A 21,064-nucleotide genomic window follows, 5' to 3' on the forward strand; every position below is an offset into this window, starting at 1 on the left:
GGTTCCATACATCTGTAATTGGATTAGTTTTCATCCTCCTCTTTTCTCCTCTTCTAAACCGTGCAGTTAAGGCCTTGGAAGGCCTTTTCATGGTGATAATCTCTCCAGTTTTTACCTGGATGCTAGTTAAACACTGACTCTGTCGTTTAGCTCCACTCTGTCTCTGTCACTCACGCGCACACACAGTGAGCGCGGCAAAAAAACCCAAAAACAAACAAAAAAAATAAAAGAACGACCCCACTCATCACTAAAGTAAATCCCAGACAGGACTGTGCTGCTGTGTTCCAGCTTTAGTCTGTATGTTCCAGGTAGAGTGAGGACGAGAAGACGACTGGAAACCACAAGTGACCATACATGACAGACTGTGTAGTGTCGTATGGTGCTGCAAGCTCAAACTGCTGGAGCGAAATTTAGCAATTTGATATCAATCCGACATTTACAAAGATGAAAACGAAGGGAATTTTACACATAATTTTTTATAAGTTTTAGTTAGTTTTGGAACCACACAATACAGTTTCAGTTAGTTATCATTTCTTTCTTTTAATTAGAGTTCTTATTTATTTCAGTTGACGAAAATGTTTTTTTCAATTTTAGTTTTCGTCAATTCGTTCATTTTCATTAAGAATAATAACCTTGCCTGGAAGAACACCAAAAGCCCAAAGCCTGGAGCCCGGAGCCTGGAAATAACCCGTGCCCAGAGCCTTGAGCCCAAGGCGTGGAACCCGGAGTCTGGGACTTACCCCGAGCCAGAAGCCTGGAGCCTGAAACATGGATCCCACAACTTTGAACTGACCCCATGCCTAGAGCCGTGAGCCTGGAGCCGTGAGCCTTGAGCCTGGAGACTGGAACTGACCCCAAGTCCGGACCTTGGAGCCCTGAGCCTAAAAATGACCACGAACCCGGAGCCCTGCGCAGGGAACGTGGAGCCTGGAGCGCGGAGCCTGGAACAAACCCCGAGAACCGAACCTTGGTTTGAAGCCTTGGAGCCCGGAGCAAGGAGCCGGGAGCCTGGAGCCGGGACACGAAGCCTTGTAAAGACCCCGAGTCAAGAGCTTGGAGCCTGGAGCCCGGAGCCTGGATCCTGGAGATTAGGTTTCCAGCTTCAGATGAGGAAAAGTCCCACAGCTTCTCGAAGTGAAACGCTCAAAAATGACATTTACTGTTTTATCGTTATCCAGCTCCAGATGACAGAAGAACCGGAGGTTAAAAAAGGGGTTAGGCTAACTGGTGTTCTGTCTTTGGAAAAATAACAATGTCCTCCACAGGCTGGAAAAACAGACAGAGTCCACACCGTCCACCAGCCGTCCCGGTCAAACCCTGACAAGGGTCAGTGCGACATTTACCAGTGATCTTCCACGTCCATGCATGCCATTGTGCAGCTTTAAGGGGCTTGGAGGAAAGAGGGAGAGAGAGAGCGAGAGAGAGAGCGAGAGAGAAAGAAAGACAAAGAATCAGGACCATGGACAGAGTTCTTCCACTATAGTGTGTGGCTGCAATGTGAGGCAGCATTACATCTCCACGGGGTGGTTTGAAAAATGCCAGAACTAAGTGTGAAGCTTTAAGGATGCTGGAGAGAAAAGAGGGGGAGACAGACAGAAAAAAAGTCAGACTAGGCCAGAAGGAGCAGAGTTCTAACCCCTGGGTTTTTTTCAGTGTGGGGAAGACTTCCGTCTCCACTGGGGTAGACTGAAAAATGACAGAACTCAGTGTGCTACTTTAAGGATGCTGGAAAGAAGAGACGGGGAGCGAGACAGAAAAAAAAAAAAGAAAAAAGGGGGTTAGGCCAACCAGGGTTCTATCTTTGAAAAAAACAAAAAAAAAACAAAGTAAGACAAAGGCTGGAAAAATTGAAAAGTCCCACAGCTTCTCTTGAAGTGAAACTCTCAAAAATGACATTTTTACTGGCTCTACTCAGAAAAGCAGAAAAATATTAAAAACAAGTCAGGAATAAGTGGCTATTTTGTCAAAGTCGTATCATGACGTTCTGCTTGAGAAAAAACATCCTTGTTTCAAAGCGTTTATTTTCGTGTGAAACGCTCAAAAACGACATTGTTTCCTTCTCTATTTAGAAATGCAAGAAAACAGTACAAACACGAAAGAATATAAGTGGTTTATGGCTGTTTGTCAACGGAAAAATGATGAAGTTCTACTTGAGAAATAAAATCGTCGTCTCAAAAGTGACCGTAAAAGCTTCTGCTTGCGTGAAAGGTTCAAAAATGACATTTTACCAGTCTAGTCAGAAAATTAAGAAAACAAGTAAGAAATAAGTGGTTTATGGCTGTTTTGTAGATGTGCTATGGCAATCTCATTTTGGTCTCACAATGACAAAAACAGCTTCTTATCGCGTGACATACTAAAAAATGACATTATTGCCTCTTCTACTCGGAAACGTAGAGAAATGCTAAAGACAAGTCAGAAATAACTGGTTTATGGCATTTCTGTTCGAGTCTTATCAGTTCATGAAGTTTTGCTTGAGAAAAAAAACATCCTTGTCTCAAAGTGACAAAGACAGCTTCTTATCGTCTGAAACGCTCAAAATGACATTTTTGCCTCTTCTACTCAGTAAAGAAAGAAAACACTAAAAACAAGTAAGAAATAAATGGTTTATGGCTGTTTTGTCATAGTCTTCTTGTTTCATGAAGTTCTGCTTAAGAAAAAACATCCTTGTCTCAAAGTGACAAAAACAGCTTCTTATCGTCTGAAACGCTCAAAAATGACATTTTTTCCTCTTCTACTCAGTAAAGAAAGAAAAAACTAAAAACAAGTCAGAGATAAATTGTTTATGGCTGTTTTTTCATAGTCTTCTCAGATAGTGAAGTTCTTCTTGAGAAAAAACATCCTTGTCTCCAAGTGACCAAAACAGCTTCTTGTGTAAAAACGCTCAAAAATGACATTTTTACTTATATAGTCAGAAAAGCATGAAAACAGTAAAAGAAGAGTCAGAAATAAGTGTTTAATGGCTATTTTGTTAAAGTCTTATCAGTTCATGAAGTTTTCCTTGAGAAAAAACATCCTTGTCTAAAAGTGACAAAAAAAAAGCTACTTTTCGTCTGAAACGCTGAAAAATGACATTTTTGCCTCTTCTACTCAGAAAAGAAGGAAAGCACTAAAAACAAGTCAGAAATAAGTGTTTTATGACTATTTTGTCTTCTATGATTATGAAGTTCTGCTTGACAAAAAACATCCTTGTCTCAAAGTGACCAAAACAGCTTCTTATCCTCTGAAACGCTCAAAAATGACATTTTTGCCTCTTTTACTCTGAAAAGTAGAAAAAAAACGAAAAGCAAGTCAGAAATAAGTGGTTTATGGCTTTTTTGTTCGAGTCTTTTCAGTTCATGAAGTTTTCTTTGAGAAAAAAAATTCCTTGTCTCAAAGTGACAAAAACAGCTTCTTATCGTCTGAAACGCTCAAAAATGACATTTTTTCCTCTTCTACTCAGAATAGAAGGAAAACACTAAAAACAAATCAGAAATAAGTGTTTCATGGCTGTTTGTCAAAGTCTTCTCAGATCACGGCGTTCTGCTTGAGAAAAAACATACTTGTCTCAAAGTGACCAAAACAGCTTCTTATCGTCTGAAACGCTCAAAAATGACATTTTTGCCTCTTCTACTCTGAAACGTAGAAAAACACTAAAAACAAGTCAGAAATAAGTGTTTTATGACTATTTTGTTAAAGTCTTCTCAGATAATGAAGTTCTGCTTGAGAAATAACATCCTTGTCTCCAAGTGACCAAAACAGCTTCTTGTGTAAAACGCTCAAAAATGACATTTTTACCTATATAGTCAGAAAAGCATGAAAACACTAAAAACAAGTAAGAAATAAGTGTTTAATGGCTGTTTTGTTCAAATCTTATCAGTTCATGAAGTTTTCCTTGAGAAAAAAAACATCCTTGTCTAAAAGTGACAAAAACAGCTACTTATCGTCTGAAACGCTGAAAAATGACATTTTTGCCTCTTCTGCTCAGAAAAGAAGGAAAGCACAAAAAACAAGTCAGAAACTAGAAGCACTCGGAGAGCGCAGACCTCCGCCAAGGCTGATCAGTGGCGCCCCCCGTGGGCCCTCCCACCCCCGATCACCACCAAAATTTAATCATTTCTTCCTTATCCCATTTCCAACAAACCCTGAAAATTTCATCCAAATCTGTCCATAACTTTTTGAGTTATGTTGCACACTAACGGACAGACAAACAAACAAACAAACAAACAAACAGACAAACAAACCCTGGCAAAAACATAACCTCCTTGGCGGTAAGGTAGGTAATTAAGTTATGTGAAGTTTTGCTGCCTGAAAATCATGAAAAATGTATAAATAAAAAATAAAAAATAAAAATCTAGATTATTCCTCTGGAGACCTTTCCTGATCAACAAAATATACCTGTTTGCTTCATGTAAAATATTGATTGTGAATGAGTTTCTCCATTCATATATGGTGCATAGGTTTTAGTAAAGGAAGTGTTTTTGAGTCAAGTTTTGTCTTCAGTTCACATGGCCAGAGAGTAATTGATTGAAATCATGTTTTTTGTTTTTTTGATAGTCAAAATAAAAATAAAACTAGAAGCACTCGGAGAGCGCAGACCTCCGCCAAGGCTGATCAGTGGCCCCCCCCGTGGGCCCCCCCACCCGATCACCACCAAAATTTAATCATTTCTTCCTTATCCCATTTCCAACAAACCCTGAAAATTTCATCCAAATCTGTCCATAACTTTTTGAGTTATGTTGCACACTAACGGACAGACAGACAAACAAACAAACAAACAGACAGACAGACAGACAGACAGACAGACAAACAAACAAACCCTGGCAAAAACATAACCTCCTTGGCGGAGGTAATAAGTGTTTTATGACTATTTTGTTAAAGTCTTCTATGATTATGAAGTTCTGCTTGACAAAAAACATCCTTGTCTCAAAGTGACCAAAACAGCTTCTTATCGTCTGAAACGCTCAAAAAGGACATTTTTGCCTCTTCTACTCCTCTGAAAAGTAGAAAAAAACGAAAAGCAAGTCAGAATTAAGTGGTTTATGGCTTTTTTGTCATAGTCTTTTCAGTTCATGAAGTTTTCTTTGAGGAAAAAAAAAATCCTTGTGTCAAAGTGACCAAAACAGCTTCTTATCGTCTGAAACGCTGAAAAATGACATTTTTACCTATATTGTCAGAAAAGCATGAAAACACTAAAGAGAAGTACGAAATGAGTGTTTTATGGCTGTTTTGTTCAAGTCTTATCAGTTCATGAAGTTTTCCTTGAGAAAAAAACATCCTTGTCTAAAAGCGACAAAAACAGCTACTTGTCGTCTGAAACGCTGAAAAATGACATTTTTGCCTCTTCTACTCAGAAAAGAAGGAAAGCACTAAAAACAAGTCAGAAATAAGTGTTTTATGACTATTTTGTTAAAGTCTTCTATGATTATGTAGTTCTGCTTGACAAAAAACATCTTTCTCTCAAAGTGACCAAAACAGCTTCTTAACGTCTGAAACGCTCAAAAATGACATTTTTGCCTCTTCTACTCTGAAAAGTAGAAAAAAACGAAAAGCAAGTCAGAAATAAGTGGTTTATGGCTTTTTTGACTGCGGTCAAGCCAGTTGACTCTTCTTTTTCCGCGGTCAAGCCAGCTGACTCTCCTTTTTACGAAGTCAGTCCAGCCGCTCCAACATTTCCAGTGCTCCCGTATTACACACTTTACGGTAAAAACACGGAGGTGGTTGAGAAAGTCAGCGCAAGGATGCTACAGCGTGGATCATCTTCCGGTTTTCAAAATAAAATGTGGGTTATTGATGGGCAATAAACAGACGTGTCAGTGTGATTCTTCACTGGTTTTTAACCATTCTATCGTCCGCGGTGACTTGCCGTACGTGTTTGCCGGCAGCAGTGATTCAGGATACACCCCAGACCCTTTGAACAGATTAAAACATTTTGTTTCAATCTCTTCAATGAATATTTATCTTGTATTGAGCTACAATGCTAACATTTACAATGTTAATTTCATTAAAAATAGGGAAATTATTCAAATGTAATAAAAAGAGGTGTAACTCAACCAGCCCATGGAGTACTACGATCCTGCAGTGATTTGGGGTAAATAGGTCACATGACCTGTAAGCTATTAAGCTAAAATGCTAATATTTACATTTAAAAAAAAATAAAAAATACCAACAGTGTTAAAACATCACAAAAATGACCGTAGCTCTTTCAGCCAGTACCGTACTAATATCCTGCAGTGATTTTGGGTCAATAGGTCACATGACCTGTAAGCTATTGAGCTAAAATGTTAATATTTACATAAAAAAATTCCTTAAAAATAGCAACAGTGTTAAAACGTCACAAAAATGACCATAACTCATTCAGCCAGTACCGTACTACAATCCTGCAGTGATTTTGGGTCAATAGGTCACATGACCTGCAAGCTATTGAGCTAAAATGCTAATATTTTCACTAAAAAAATCATTAAAAAATATCAACAGTGTTAAAACATCACTAAAATGACTGTAACTCGTTCAGCCAGTACCGTACTACAATCCTGCAGTGATTTTGGGTCAATAGGTCACATGACCTGCAAGCTATTGAGCTAAAATGCTAATATTTACACTAAAAAAATTCCTTAAAAATAGCAGCAGTGTTAAAATATCATAAAAATGACTGTAACTCGTTCAGCCAGTACCGTACTAATATCCTGCAGTGATTTTGGGTCAATAGGTCACATGACCTGCAAGCTATTGAGCTAAAATGCTAATATTTACACTAAAAAATTCTTTAAAAATACCAGCAGTGTTAAAACATCACAAAAATGACCGTAACTCGTTCAGCCAGTACCGTACTAAAATCCTGCAGTGATTTTGGGTCAATACCTCACATGACCTGCAAGCTATTGAGCTAAAACGCTAATATTTACATTTAAAAAATAATTAAAAATAGCAACAGTGTTAAAACATCACTAAAATGACCGTAACTCATTCAGCCAGTACCGTACTAAAATCCTGCAGTGATTTTGGGTCAATAGGTCACATGACCTGGAAGCTATTGAGCTAAAACGCTAATATTTACACTAAAAAGTTCCTTCAAAATAGCAACAGTGTTAAAACATCATAAAAATGACTGTAACTCGTTCATCCAGTACCGTACTAATATCCTGCAGTGATTTTGGGTCAATAGGTCACATGACCTGGAAGCTATTGAGCTAAAATGCTAATATTTACACTAAAAAAATTCCTTAAAAATAGCAGCAGTGTTAAAATATCATAAAAATGACTGTAACTCGTTCAGCCAGTACCGTACTAATATCCTGCAGTGATTTTGGGTCAATAGGTCACATGACCTGCAAGCTATTGAGCTAAAATGCTAATATTTACACTAAAAAATTCTTTAAAAATACCAGCAGTGTTAAAACATCACAAAAATGACCGTAACTCGTTCAGCCAGTACCGTAATAAAATCCTGCAGTGATTTTGGGTCAATACCTCACATGACCTGCAAGCTATTGAGCTAAAACGCTAATATTTACATTTAAAAAATAATTAAAAATAGCAACAGTGTTAAAACATCACTAAAATGACCTTAACTCATTCAGCCAGTACCGTACTAAAATCCTGCAGTGATTTTGGGTCAATAGGTCACATGACCTGGAAGCTATTGAGCTAAAACGCTAATATTTACACTAAAAAGTTCCTTCAAAATAGCAACAGTGTTAAAACATCATAAAAATGACTGTAACTCGTTCATCCAGTACCGTACTAATATCCTGCAGTGATTTTGGGTCAATAGGTCACATGACCTGCAAGCTATTGAGCTAAAATGCTAATATTTACACTAAAAAAATTCCTTAAAAATAGCAGCAGTGTTAAAATATCATAAAAATGACTGTAACTCGTTCAGCCAGTACCGTACTAATATCCTGCAGTGATTTTGGGTCAATAGGTCACATGACCTGCAAGCTATTGAGCTAAAATGCTAATATTTACACTAAAAAATTCTTTAAAAATACCAGCAGTGTTAAAACATCACAAAAATGACCGTAACTCGTTCAGCCAGTACCGTACTAAAATCCTGCAGTGATTTTGGGTCAATACCTCACATGACCTGCAAGCTATTGAGCTAAAACGCTAATATTTACATTTAAAAAATAATTAAAAATAGCAACAGTGTTAAAACATCACTAAAATGACCGTAACTCATTCAGCCAGTACCGTACTAAAATCCTGCAGTGATTTTGGGTCAATAGGTCACATGACCTGGAAGCTATTGAGCTAAAACGCTAATATTTACACTAAAAAGTTCCTTCAAAATAGCAACAGTGTTAAAACATCATAAAAATGACTGTAACTCGTTCATCCAGTACCGTACTAATATCCTGCAGTGATTTTGGGTCAATAGGTCACATGACCTGGAAGCTATTGAGCTAAAATGCTAATATTTACACTAAAAAAATTCCTTAAAATAGCAGCAGTGTTAAAATATCATAAAAATGACTGTAACTCGTTCAGCCAGTACCGTACTAATATCCTGCAGTGATTTTGGGTCAATAGGTCACATGACCTGCAAGCTATTGAGCTAAAATGCTAATATTTACACTAAAAATTCTTTAAAAATACCAGCAGTGTTAAAACATCACAAAAATGACCGTAACTCGTTCAGCCAGTACCGTAATAAAATCCTGCAGTGATTTTGGGTCAATACCTCACATGACCTGCAAGCTATTGAGCTAAAACGCTAATATTTACATTTAAAAAATAATTAAAAATAGCAACAGTGTTAAAACATCACTAAAATGACCTTAACTCATTCAGCCAGTACCGTACTAAAATCCTGCAGTGATTTTGGGTCAATAGGTCACATGACCTGGAAGCTATTGAGCTAAAACGCTAATATTTACACTAAAAAGTTCCTTCAAAATAGCAACAGTGTTAAAACATCATAAAAATGACTGTAACTCGTTCATCCAGTACCGTACTAATATCCTGCAGTGATTTTGGGTCAATAGGTCACATGACCTGGAAGCTATTGAGCTAAAATGCTAATATTTACACTAAAAAAATTCCTTAAAAATAGCAGCAGTGTTAAAATATCATAAAAATGACTGTAACTCGTTCAGCCAGTACCGTACTAATATCCTGCAGTGATTTTGGGTCAATAGGTCACATGACCTGCAAGCTATTGAGCTAAAATGCTAATATTTACACTAAAAAATTCTTTAAAAATACCAGCAGTGTTAAAACATCACAAAAATGACCGTAACTCGTTCAGCCAGTACTGTACTAAAATCCTGCAGTGATTTTGGGTCAATACCTCACATGACCTGCAAGCTATTGAGCTAAAACGCTAATATTTACATTTAAAAAATAATTAAAAATAGCAACAGTGTTAAAACATCACTAAAATGACCGTAACTCATTCAGCCAGTACCATACTAAAATCCTGCAGTGATTTTGGGTCAATAGGTCACATGACCTGGAAGCTATTGAGCTAAAACGCTAATATTTACACTAAAAAGTTCCTTCAAAATAGCAACAGTGTTAAAACATCATAAAAATGACTGTAACTCGTTCAGCCAGTACCGTACTAATATCCTGCAGTGATTTTGGGTCAATACGTCACATGACCTGGAAGCTATTGAGCTAAAATGCTAATATTTACAATAAAAAAAAATTAAAAATACCAACAGTGTTAAAACGTCACAAAAATGACCGTAGCTCGTTCAGCCAGTACTGTACTACGATTCTGCAGTGATTTTGGGTCAATTGGTCACATGACCTGCAAGCTATTGAGCTAAAATGCTAATATTTTCACTAAAAAAATCATTAAAAATAGCAACAGTGTTAAAACGTCACAAAAATGACCGTAACTCATTCAGCCAGGACTGTACTACAATCCTGCAGTGATTTTGGGTCAATAGGTCACATAACCTGCAAGCTATTGAGCTAAAATGCTAATATTTACATTTAAAAAATAATTAAAAATAGCAACAGTGTTAAAACATCACTAAAATGACCGTAACTCATTCAGCCAGTACCATACTAAAATTCTGCAGTGATTTTGGGTCAATAGGTCACATGACCTGGAAGCTATTGAGCTAAAACGCTAATATTTACACTAAAAAATTCCTTCAAAATAGCAACAGTGTTAAAACATCATAAAAATGACTGTAACTCGTTCAGCCAGTACCGTACTAATATCCTGCAGTGATTTTGGGTCAATAGGTCACATGACCTGGAAGCTATTGAGCTAAAATGCTAATATTTACAATAAAAAATTCCTTAAAAATACCAACAGTGTTAAAATGTCACAAAAATGACCGCAACTCGTTCAGCCAGTACTGTACTACGATCCTGCAGTGATTTTGGGTCAATTGGTCACATGACCTGCAAGCTATTGAGCTAAAATGCTAATATTTTCACTAAAAAAATCATTAAAAATAGCAACAGTGTTAAAACGTCACAAAAATGACCGTATCTCATTCAGCCAGGACTGTACTACAATCCTGCAGTGATTTTGGGTCAATAGGTCACATAACCTGCAAGCTATTGAGCTAAAATGCTAATATTTACACTAAAAAAATGTAAATATTAGCATTTTAGCTCAATAGCTTCCAGGTCATGTGACCGATTGACCCAAAATCACTGCAGAATTGTAGTACGGTACTGGCTAAATGAGTTACGGTCATTTTTGTGACATTTTAACACTGTTGGTATTTTTAAGGAATTTATTAGTGTAAATATTAGCATTTTAGCTCAATAGCTTGCAGGTCATGTGACCTATTGACCCAAAATCACTGCAGAATCGTAATACGGTACTGGCTGAATGAGTTATCGTCATTTTTGTGACATTTTAACACTGTTGCTATTTTTAAGGAATTTTTTAGTGTAAATATTAGCATTGTAGCTCAATAGCTTGCAGGTCATGTGACCTATTGACCCAAAATCACTGCAGAATTGTAGTAGGATACTGGCTGAATGAGTTATGGTAATTTTTGTGACGTTTTAACACTGTTACCATTTTAAATGATTTTTTTAATGTAAATATTAGCATTTTAGCTCAATAGCTTCCAGGTCATGTGACCGATTGACCCAAAATCACTGCAGAATTGTAGTACGGTAGTGGCTAAATGAGTTACGGTCATTTTTGTGACATTTTAACACTGTTGGTATTTTTAAGGAATTTTTTAGTGTAAATATTAGCATTTTAGCTCAATAGCTTCCAGGTCATGTGACCGATTGACCCAAAATCACTGCAGAATTGTAGTACGGTACTGACTAAATGAGTTACGGTCATTTTTGTGACATTTTAACACTGTTGGTATTTTTAAGGAATTTGTTAGTGTAAATATTAGCATTTTAGCTCAATAGCTTGCAGGTCATGTGAGCTATTGACCCAAAATCACTGCAGGATTGTAGTAGGATACTGGCTGAATGAGTTACGGTCATTTTTGTAACGTTTTAACACTGTTGCCATTTTAAATGATTTTTTGAATGTAAATATTAGCATTTTAGCTCAATAGCTTCCAGGTCATGTGACCTATTGACCCAAAATCACTGCAGAATCATAATACGGTACTGGCTGAATGAGTTACGGTCATTTTTGTGACATTTTAACACTGTTGCTATTTTTAAGGAATTTTTTAGTGTAAATATTAGCATTGTAGCTCAATAGCTTGCAGGTCATGTGACCTATTGACCCCAAATCACTGCAGAATTGTAGTAGGATACTGGCTGAATGAGTTACGGTAATTTTTGTGACGTTTTAACACTGTTACCATTTTAAATGATTTTTTTAATGTAAATATTAGCATTTTAGCTCAATAGCTTGCAGGTCATGTGACCTATTGACCCAAAATCACTGCAGAATTGTAATACGGTACTGGCTAAATAAGTTACGGTCATTTTTTTGACGTTTCAACACTTTTGGTATTTTAAATGATTTTTTGAATGTAAATATTAGCATTTTAGCTCAATAGCTTGTAGGTCATGTGAGGTATTGACCCAAAATCACTGCAGGATTGTAGTACGGTACTTGCTGAATGAGTTACGGTCATTTTTGTGACATTTTAACACTGTTGCTATTTTTAAGGAATTTTTTAGTGTAAATATTAGCATTTTAGCTCAATAGCTTGCAAGTCATGTGACCTATTGACCCCAAATCACTGCGGGATTGTAGTACGGCACTGGCTGAATGAGTTACGGTCATTTTTGTGATGTTTTAACACTGTTGCTATTTTTAAGGAATTTTTTAATGTAAATATTAACATTTTAGCTCAATAGCTTACAGGTCATGTGACCTATTGACCCAAAATCACTGCAGGATATTAGTACGGTACTGGCTGAACGAGCTACGGTCATTTTTGTGACGTTTTAACACTTGGTATTTTTAATTTTTTTTTAATGTAAATATTAGCATTTTAGCTCAATAGCTTGCAGGTCATGTGACCTATTGACCCAAAATCACTGCAGGATCATAGTACGGTACTGGCTAAATGAGTTACGGTCATTTTTGTGACGTTTTAACACTGTTGGTATTTTTAAGGAATTTTTTAGTGTAAATATTAGCATTTTAGCTTAATAGCTTACAGGTCATGTGACCTATTTACCCCAAATCACTGCAGGATCGTAGTACTCCATGGGCTGGTTGAGTTACACCTCTTTTTATTACATTTGAATGATTTCCCTATTTTTAATGAAATTAACATTGTAAATGTTAGCATTGTAGCTCAATACAAGATAAATATTCATTGAAGAGATTGAAACAAAATGTTTTAATCTGTTCAAAGGGTCTGGGGTGTATCCTGAATCACCGCTGCCGGCAAACACGTACGGCAAGTCACCGCGGACGATAGAATGGTTAAAAACCAGTGAAGAATCACACTGACACGTCTGTTTATTGCCCATCAATAACCCACATTTTATTTTGAAAACCGGAAGATGATCCACGCTGTAGCATCCTTGCGCTGACTTTCTCAACCGCCTCCGTGTTTTTACCGTAAAGTGTGTAATACGGGAGCACTGGAAATGTTGGAGCGGCTGGACTGACTTCGTAAAAAGGAGAGTCAGCTGGCTTGACCGCGGAAAAAGAAGAGTCAGCTGGCTTGACCGCAGTCTTTTTTGTCATAGTCTTTTCAGTTCATGAAGTTTTCTTTGAGAAAAAAATCCTTGTGTCAAAGTGACCAAAACAGCTTCTTATCGTCTGAAACGCTGAAAAATGACATTTTTGCCTCTTCTACTCAGAAAAGAAGGAAAGCACTAAAAACAAGTCAGAAATAAGTGTTTTATGACTATTTTGTTAAAGTCTTCTATGATTATGAAGTTCTGCTTGAGAAAAAACATCGTTGTCTCAAAGTGACCAAAACAGCTTCTTGGGTAAAACGCTCAAAAATGACATTTTTACCTACATAGTCAGAAAAGCATGAAAACACACACATAAAAAAAGTCAGAAATAAGTGTTTAATGGCTGTTTTGTTCATGAAGATTTCCTTGAGAAAAAAAAAAATCCTTTTCTCAACGTGACAAAAAAAGCTTCTTATCGTCTGAAACGCTGAAAAATGATATTTTTGCCTCCTCTACTAAGTAAAGAAAGAAAACACTAAAAACAAGTCAGAAATAAGTGGTTTAATTCTGTTTTGTCATAGTCTTCTCAGATCATGAAGTTCTGCCTGAGAAAAAACATCCTTGTCTCAAAGTGACCAAAACAGCTTCTTATCGTCTGAAACGCTCAAAAATGACATTTTTGCCTCTTCTTCTCTGAAAAGTAGAAAAACGCTAAAAACAAGTCAGAAATAAGTAGTTTATGGCTGTTTTGTTCGAATCCTTATCAGTTCATGAAGATTTCTTTGAGAAAAAAAAATTCCTTGTCTCAAAGTGACCAAAACAGCTTCTTATCGCGTGAAACGCTCAAAAATTACATTTTTGCCTCTTCTACTCAGAAAAGAAGGAAAAAACTAAAAACAAGTCAGAAATAATTGGTTTATTACTGTATTGTTCGAGTCATTTCAGTTCATGAAGTTTTCTTTGAGAAAAAAACATCCTAGTTTCAAAGTGATCAAAACAGCTTCTTTTCGTGTGAAACACTAAAAAATGAAATCTAAGTCAATTTCTTCTTCTTCTTTCATTTTTTTTTTTTTTTGTTTTGTTTGTTTTGTTTTGTTTTCCCCACATGGTTTTACGATTGGTGCAATTCTTTCCGGGCCTGGGATTTCACCGTTCTCGGATCCACCGCAAACAGTGCTGAAGTGTGTGGTACATGGGTTTACCGAGAGGTCTGGGCATTGAGGTGAGCCTGTAGCCCGTAGCCCAGCGCTAGGAGCCCAGAGCCTTGAGACTTGAACCGAAAAGGAGACCGTAGCCTGGAGCACGTAGCCTGGAAATGACCTTGGGGTCATTTCCAGCCTGGAGCCTTGAGCCTGGAACCTGGAACGCGGAGCCACGAGCCTGGAGCAGGGAGCCCGGAGCCCGGAGCCCAGAGCCTGGAGCGCGGAGCCATGAGCATGGAGCCTTAGGCCTGGAGCTTGGAGCCTGGAATCTGGAGCCTGAAACCCGGAAGAAGACCCCGAGCCTAACGCCCTGAGCCCGGAGGCTAGAAATAACCCCAAGCCCAAAGCCTGGAGCCTGAAGCCTGGAGCCTGGAACTGACCACAAGCCCGAAATGTGGAGCCTTAAACCTTGATCCCGAAGCCTGGAAAATACTCCGAGCCCAGAGGAAGGAGCACAGCACCTGGGGCATTGAGCCCAGAGCCTGTAAACTGGAGCCCTGAGCCCGGAGCCCAGAGCCCGGAGCCTGGAACTGACACCAAGTCTGGAGCCATGAGCCTGGAGTCTAGAGCCCGGAGTCTTGAAATGACCCCTTGCCCTGAGCCTGGAGCCCAGAGCCTGGAGCCTTGAGCCCGGCGCATGGAACTGAGCCCAAGCATGGAACCTTGAGCCCGGAGACTGGAACTGACCCCGATCCTTGAGCATGGAACTCAGATAATGGAGCCTGGAGCCTGGAGCCTGGAGCCTGGAGCCCTGAACCTGGAGCATGGAGCCTGGAGCCCAGAGTGTGGAACTTAACAAGAGTCCGGAGCCTGGAGCCCAGAGCCTTAAGCCTTGAGCCCGGAGCCTGGAACTTACCCCAAGCCTGGAGGACTGAGCGCAGAGTCTTGAGCCTGGAGCTCAGAGCCTTGTGCACGTAGCTGTGAGCCTGGATCCTGGAGCCCGGAGCCTGGAACTGACCCCGTGACTGGAGCCTGGAGCCCGGAGCCTGGAACTTACCCCGAGCCTGGAGGACTGAGCGCAGAGTCTTGAGCCTGGAGCTCAGAGCCTTGTGCACGTAGCTGTGAGCCTGGATCCTGGAGCCCGGAGCCTGGAACTGACCCCGTGACTGGAGCCTGGAGCCCGCAGCCTGGAACTGACCCCGAGCCCGGAGCCTGAAGCCTAGCACCCAGAGACCAGGTCCTGGAACTGACACTGAGCCTGGAGCCTGGATCCCTGAGCCTGAAGCCTGGAGCCCGGAGCCTGTAACTGACCAAGAGCCTGGAGCCTGGAACCCAGAGCATGGATCTGACCCCGAGCCCTGAGCCCGGAACCAGGAGCCTGGAGCACGGAGCCTTGATCCTTGAGACCTGAGCCTGGAACTGACCCCGAAACTGGAGCCTGGAGCCCGGAAGCCTAAGCCTGGAGCCTTGAGCCCAGAGCCTTTAGCCTGGAGCCTGGAGCCTGGAACCAAGAACCTGGAGCCTGGAACTGAACTCGAGAGTGGAGCCTGGAGCCTGGAGCCTGGAGCCCGGAGCCCGGAGCCCGGAGCCCGGAGCCCGGAGCCTGGAACTGACCCTAAGCCCGGAGCCTGGATCCTGGATAGCGGACACTTTAGCCCAGAGCTCGAAGCCTTGGAACTGACCCTGAACCCGAAACCTGGAGCCTGGAGCCTGGAGCCTGTTGCCTGGAACTGATCCCGAGCCCAGAGCCTTTAGTGCGGAGCCATGAGCTTGGAGCCTGTAACCTGGAGCCTGGAACTGACTCCGACCCCGGAGTCGTGAACCTATAGCCTTGAGCACGGAGCCTGGAACTGACCAAGAGCCAGGAGTCTGGAGCATGGAGGTTGGAGCCTGGAGCCTGGAGCCTGGAGCACAGAGCCTTGAGTGCAGAGCCTAGAGCCCAGAGCTTAAAGACTTGAGCCCGGAGCCCAGATCCTCAAACTAACCCCGAGCCTTGAACGATGACCCGGAGCCTGGAACTGAACCCGAGCACGGAACCTTGAGCACGGAGCCTGGAGCCCGGAGCCCGGAGCCTGGAACTGACCCCAAAACTGGAGCCTGGAGCCAAGAGCATGGAGCACGGAGCCTGGAGCCTGGAGCCTGGAGCCTGGAGCCTGGAGCCTGGAACTTGAAGCCTTGAACTGAACTTGAGGTTTTAGCCTGGAGCCCTGAACTGACTCCAAGGCTGGAGCCTGGAGGCTTGATCACAGAGCCTGGACCCCGGAGCGTGGAGCCCAGAGCCTTGAACTGACCCTGAACCCAGAACCTGGAGCCTGAAAACTTTAGCCTGGAACTGACCATGAGCCTGGAGCCTTGAGCATGGAGCTTGGAGCCTTGAGCCTTGAGCCTGGAGCCTGGAGTCTGGAAATGATCCCGAGCACGGAGCACTGAGCGCAGAGTCTTGAGCCTGGAGCCTAGAGCCTTGTACATGGAGTCTTGAGCCTGGAACCTGGAGCCCGCAGCCTGGAACTGACCCCGAGCCCAGAGCCTAAAGCCTGGAGCCCGGAGACCGGGGCCTGGAACTGACACTGAGCCTGGAGCCTGGATCCCTGCGCCTGGAGCCTGGAGCCTGGAGCCTGGAGCCTGGAGCCCCTGGAGCCTGGAGCCCCTAAACCTGGAGCCTGGGACTGAACCCAAGACTGGAGTCTGGAGCCCGGAGCCCGGAGCACGGAGCACGGAACTGACCCCAAGCCCGGAGTCTGGATCCTTGATTGCAGAGCCATGACCCCGGAGCCCGGAGCCTGGAACTGACCCAGAACCCAGAACCTGGAGCCTTTAGCCCATAGCCTAGAACTGATCAAGATCCCGGAGCCTTGAGCTTGGAGCCTGGAGCTTGGAGCCTGATGCCTGGAGCCTGGAGCCTGAAAGAAGACCCCGAGCCCGAAGCCTGGTGCCTGGAGCCTGGAGCCTGGAGCCTGGAGCCTTGAGCCCTGAACCTGGAGCCTGGAACTGAATCAGAGACTGGAGCCTCGAGCCCGGAGCCTGGAACTGACAAAAGCCTGGATCTGACCCCATGCCCGGAGCCTGGAGCTTGGAGCCCGGAGCCCGGAGCCCGGAGCCCGGAGCCCGGAGCCCGGAGACTGGAGACTGGATCCTGGAGCCTTGAGCCCAGAGCCTGAAGCATGGAGCCCAGAGCCTGGAACTGACCCCAAGACTGGAGCATGGAGCCTGGAGCCTGGAGCCTGGAGCCTGGAGCCTGGAGCCTGGAGCCTGGAGCCTGGAGCCTGGAGCCCTGAGCCTGGAGCCTGGCCCCTGGCCCCTGGTGCCTGGAGCCCAGAGCTTAAAGCATGGAGCATTGAGCCTGGAGCCTTGAGCCTGGAAGTAGACCCCGAGCCCAAAGCCTGGAGCCCGGAGCCTTGAGCCCAGGGCTTTGAACCCCAAGCCTGGAACACACCCAGAGCCAAAAGCCTGTTGCCTTAAGCCTGGAGACCGGAATTTGGAACTGACCCCGAGGCTGGTGCCTGGTGCCTGGAGCCTGGAGCCTGGAGCCTGGAGCCTGGAGCCTGGAGCCTGGAGCCTGGAGCCTGCAGCCTGCAGCCTGGAGCCTGGAGTCTGGAGCCCGGAGCCTTGAAATGACCCCGAAGCCGGAGCCTGAAGTCTTGAGTGCGGAGTCTGGAGCCTTGAGCCCAAAGCCTGGAACTGACCCTGAGTCTGGAACCTGGAGGCTGGAACCTGCAGCCTAGAGCCTGGAGCCTAGAGCTTGGAGCCTTTAGCTTGGAGCCCGTAGCCTGGTAAAGACCACGAGCCCGGATTCTGGAGTCCGGAGTCTTGAGTGCGGAGCCTTGAGCCCGTGGCCTGGAACTGACCCCGAGCCCGGAGCAAGGAACGCGGAGCCTGGAGCGCGGAGCCTGGAGCCCAGAGCCTAGAGCCTGGAGCCTGGAGCCTGAGCTCTGAGCCTTAACCCTGGCCTCAGCCCTAACCCTAACCCTGGTCCTGGAACTGAGCCCTAACCCTAACCCTAACCCTGGAACTGAGCCCAAGCCTGGAGCCCTTACCCTGGCTCTGGAACTGAGCCCGGGCCCAGAGCCCTAACCCTGTCCTCAGCCCTAACCCTAACCCTGGAACTTAGCCTGAGCCCAGAACCTAATCCTGGCCCTGCAACTGAGCCCAAGCCTGTAGCCTTAATCCTTGCCCTGGCCTCAGCCATAACCCTGGCCCTCTAACTGAGCCCGAGCCCGGAGCCCCAACCCTGGCCCTGGCCTCAGCCCTAACCCTAACCGGGCCAGACGACAAGATTTTCAAACCCACTGTGTAGCTTTAAAGTGGCTGATGAAGAAAGGGGGGGGGGGGGGGGTGTCAGACAGTAAGTAGGCAAAATACTCAGTAAATTTTATTGACAGAGTACTTTTCACAGACACAGTCACAAAGTTCTTTACAGTGCAAAGCATAAATAAACTACACATAAAATACAATTCAAATACCATTAAAACACAATAAAATACAATTACCATACATTTAAAATACGATAAATACAGCAAGCGCACTCACTTTGTAGAAGCCCGAGTCACACTGAAGACAGGCAAGGAGGGCAAGATTTCAGCCCCCAGTGTGTGGCTGCAATGTGGGGAAGCATTCCGTCTACAAGGGGCGGTTTGAAAAATGCCAGAACTCAGTGTGCAGCTTTAAGGTGGCTGGAGGAAAGAGTGGGAGAGAGACAGAAAGAAAGATTCAGACCAGGGAGAGGAGGAGCAGAGTTATGAAAAATGGCTACAGACGGTTCGAATTTTACCGTTATCAAGCTCCACGTGAGAAAAGCACCAGAGGTCAAAAAGGGGTTAGGCTTACAGGGGTTCTGTCTGGAAAAAAATAAAGTCCCACATATGGTTCAAATTTTACCGTTATCCAGCTCCAGATGAGACAAGCACCAGAGGTTAAAAAGGGGATCAGCTAACTGGCGTTCTGTCTTTGAAAAAAAATAACAGTCCCACACAGGCCTGGAAAAATTGCAAAGTCCCACACAGGCTGGAAAAAAGACAGAGTCCACACCATCCGCCGGCCGTCCCGGTCTAACCCTGACGAGGGTCAGTGCGACATTTCCCAGTGTTCCTCCTCGTCCATGGACGCCAGTGTGCAGCTTTAAGGAGGAAAGAGGGAGAGAGCGAGGGAGAAAGAAAGAGAGAGAGAGAGAGAGAGAGAGAGAAAGAACGAAAGAAAAAGAATCAGGACCATGGACAGAATTCTTCCACTAGTGTGTTTCTGCAATGTGAGGCAGCATTTGATCGAAGTAACACACAGGCTGGAAAAATTGAAAAGTCCCACAGCTTCTCTTGAAGTGAAATGCTCAAAAATGACATTTTTACCGGCTCTACTCAGAAAAAAAGAAAAATATTAAACAGAGGTCAGGAATAAGTGGCATTTCAAAGTCGTATCATGACGTTCTGCTTGAGAAAAAAACTCCCCTGTCTCAAAGCGTTTATTTTCGTGTGAAATGCTCAAAAATGACATCTCTACTCAGAAACTTACTACTTACTTAGAAAAGCAAGACAACACTAAAAACACGTCATATGTAAGTGGATAATGGCTGTTTGTCAATGTCTTAGAAGGTGATTTAGTTCTGCTTGAGAAATAACATCCTAGTCCTAAAAGTGACCAAAAAGCTTCTGCTTGCGTGAAACGCTAAAAAATGAACATTGTTTACCAGTCTAGTGTAGAAAATTATGAAAACACTAAAACCAAGTCAGAAACAAGTGGTTTATGGCTGTTTTGTCAATGTGCTAAGGCATGTCATGAAGTTCTGCTTGAGAAAAAACATCCTTGTCTCAAAGTGACAAAAACAGCTTCTTACCATCTGAAACGCTCAAAAATTACATTTTTGCCTCTTCCATTCGGAAAAGAAGGAAAACACTAAAAACAAGACAGAAATAAGTGTTTTATGGCTTTTTTTTGCAGAAGTCTTATCAAGTCATTAAGGTCTGCTTGAGAAAAAAACATCCTTTTCTCAAAGTGACAATAACAACTTCTTATTGTCTGAAATGCTCAAAAATGACATTTTTGCCTCTTCTACTCAGAAAAGAAGGAAAACACAAAAAACAAGTCAGAAATAAGTGTTTTATGGCTGTTCTGCAGAAGTCATAAAGTTCTCCTTGAGAAAAAAACATCCTTGTCTCAAAGTGACAAAAACAGCTTCTTATCGTGTAAAACGCTCACAAATGACATTTTTCAGATATAGTCAGAAAAGTAAGAAAGCACAAAAAACAAGTCAGAAAAAAGTGGTTCATGGCTGTTTTGTCAAAGTCTTATCAGATTATGAAGTTCTGCTAGAGAAAAAAAACATCCTTGTCTCAAAGTGACAAAATCAGCTTCTTACTGTGTGAAACGCTCAAAAATGACATTTTTGCCTCTTCTACTCAGAAAAGAAGGGAAAAAAAACAGTCAGAAATAAGTGTTGTACGGCTTTTTTGCAGAATTCGTATAAAGTCATTAAGTTCTGCTTGAGAATAAAACATCCTTGTCTCAAATTGACAAAAACAGCTTCTTACTGAGTAAAACGCTCAAAAATGTATTTTTTTCCAATATAGTCAGAAAAGTAAGAAAACACAAAAAACAAGTAAGAAATAAGTGGTTCATGGCCTTTTTGTCAAAGTCTTATCAGATTATGAAGTTCTGCTTGAGAAAAAAAACATCTTTGTCTCAATGTGACAAAAACAGCTCATCGTCTGAAATGCTCAAAAATGACATTTTTTCCTCTTCTACTCAGAAAAGAAGGAAAACACAAAAAAACAAGTCAGAATAAGTGTTTTATGGCTTTTTTTTTAACAGAAGTTTTAACAAGTCATTAAGTTCTGCTTGAGAAAAAACATCTCTGTCTCAAAGTGACAAAAACAGCTTCTTATAGTGTAAAACACTCAAAAATGACATTGCTT

Source organism: Sphaeramia orbicularis, chromosome 13 (assembly GCF_902148855.1).
Source record: "Sphaeramia orbicularis chromosome 13, fSphaOr1.1, whole genome shotgun sequence".
NCBI classification, from domain to species: Eukaryota; Metazoa; Chordata; class Actinopteri; order Kurtiformes; family Apogonidae; genus Sphaeramia; species Sphaeramia orbicularis.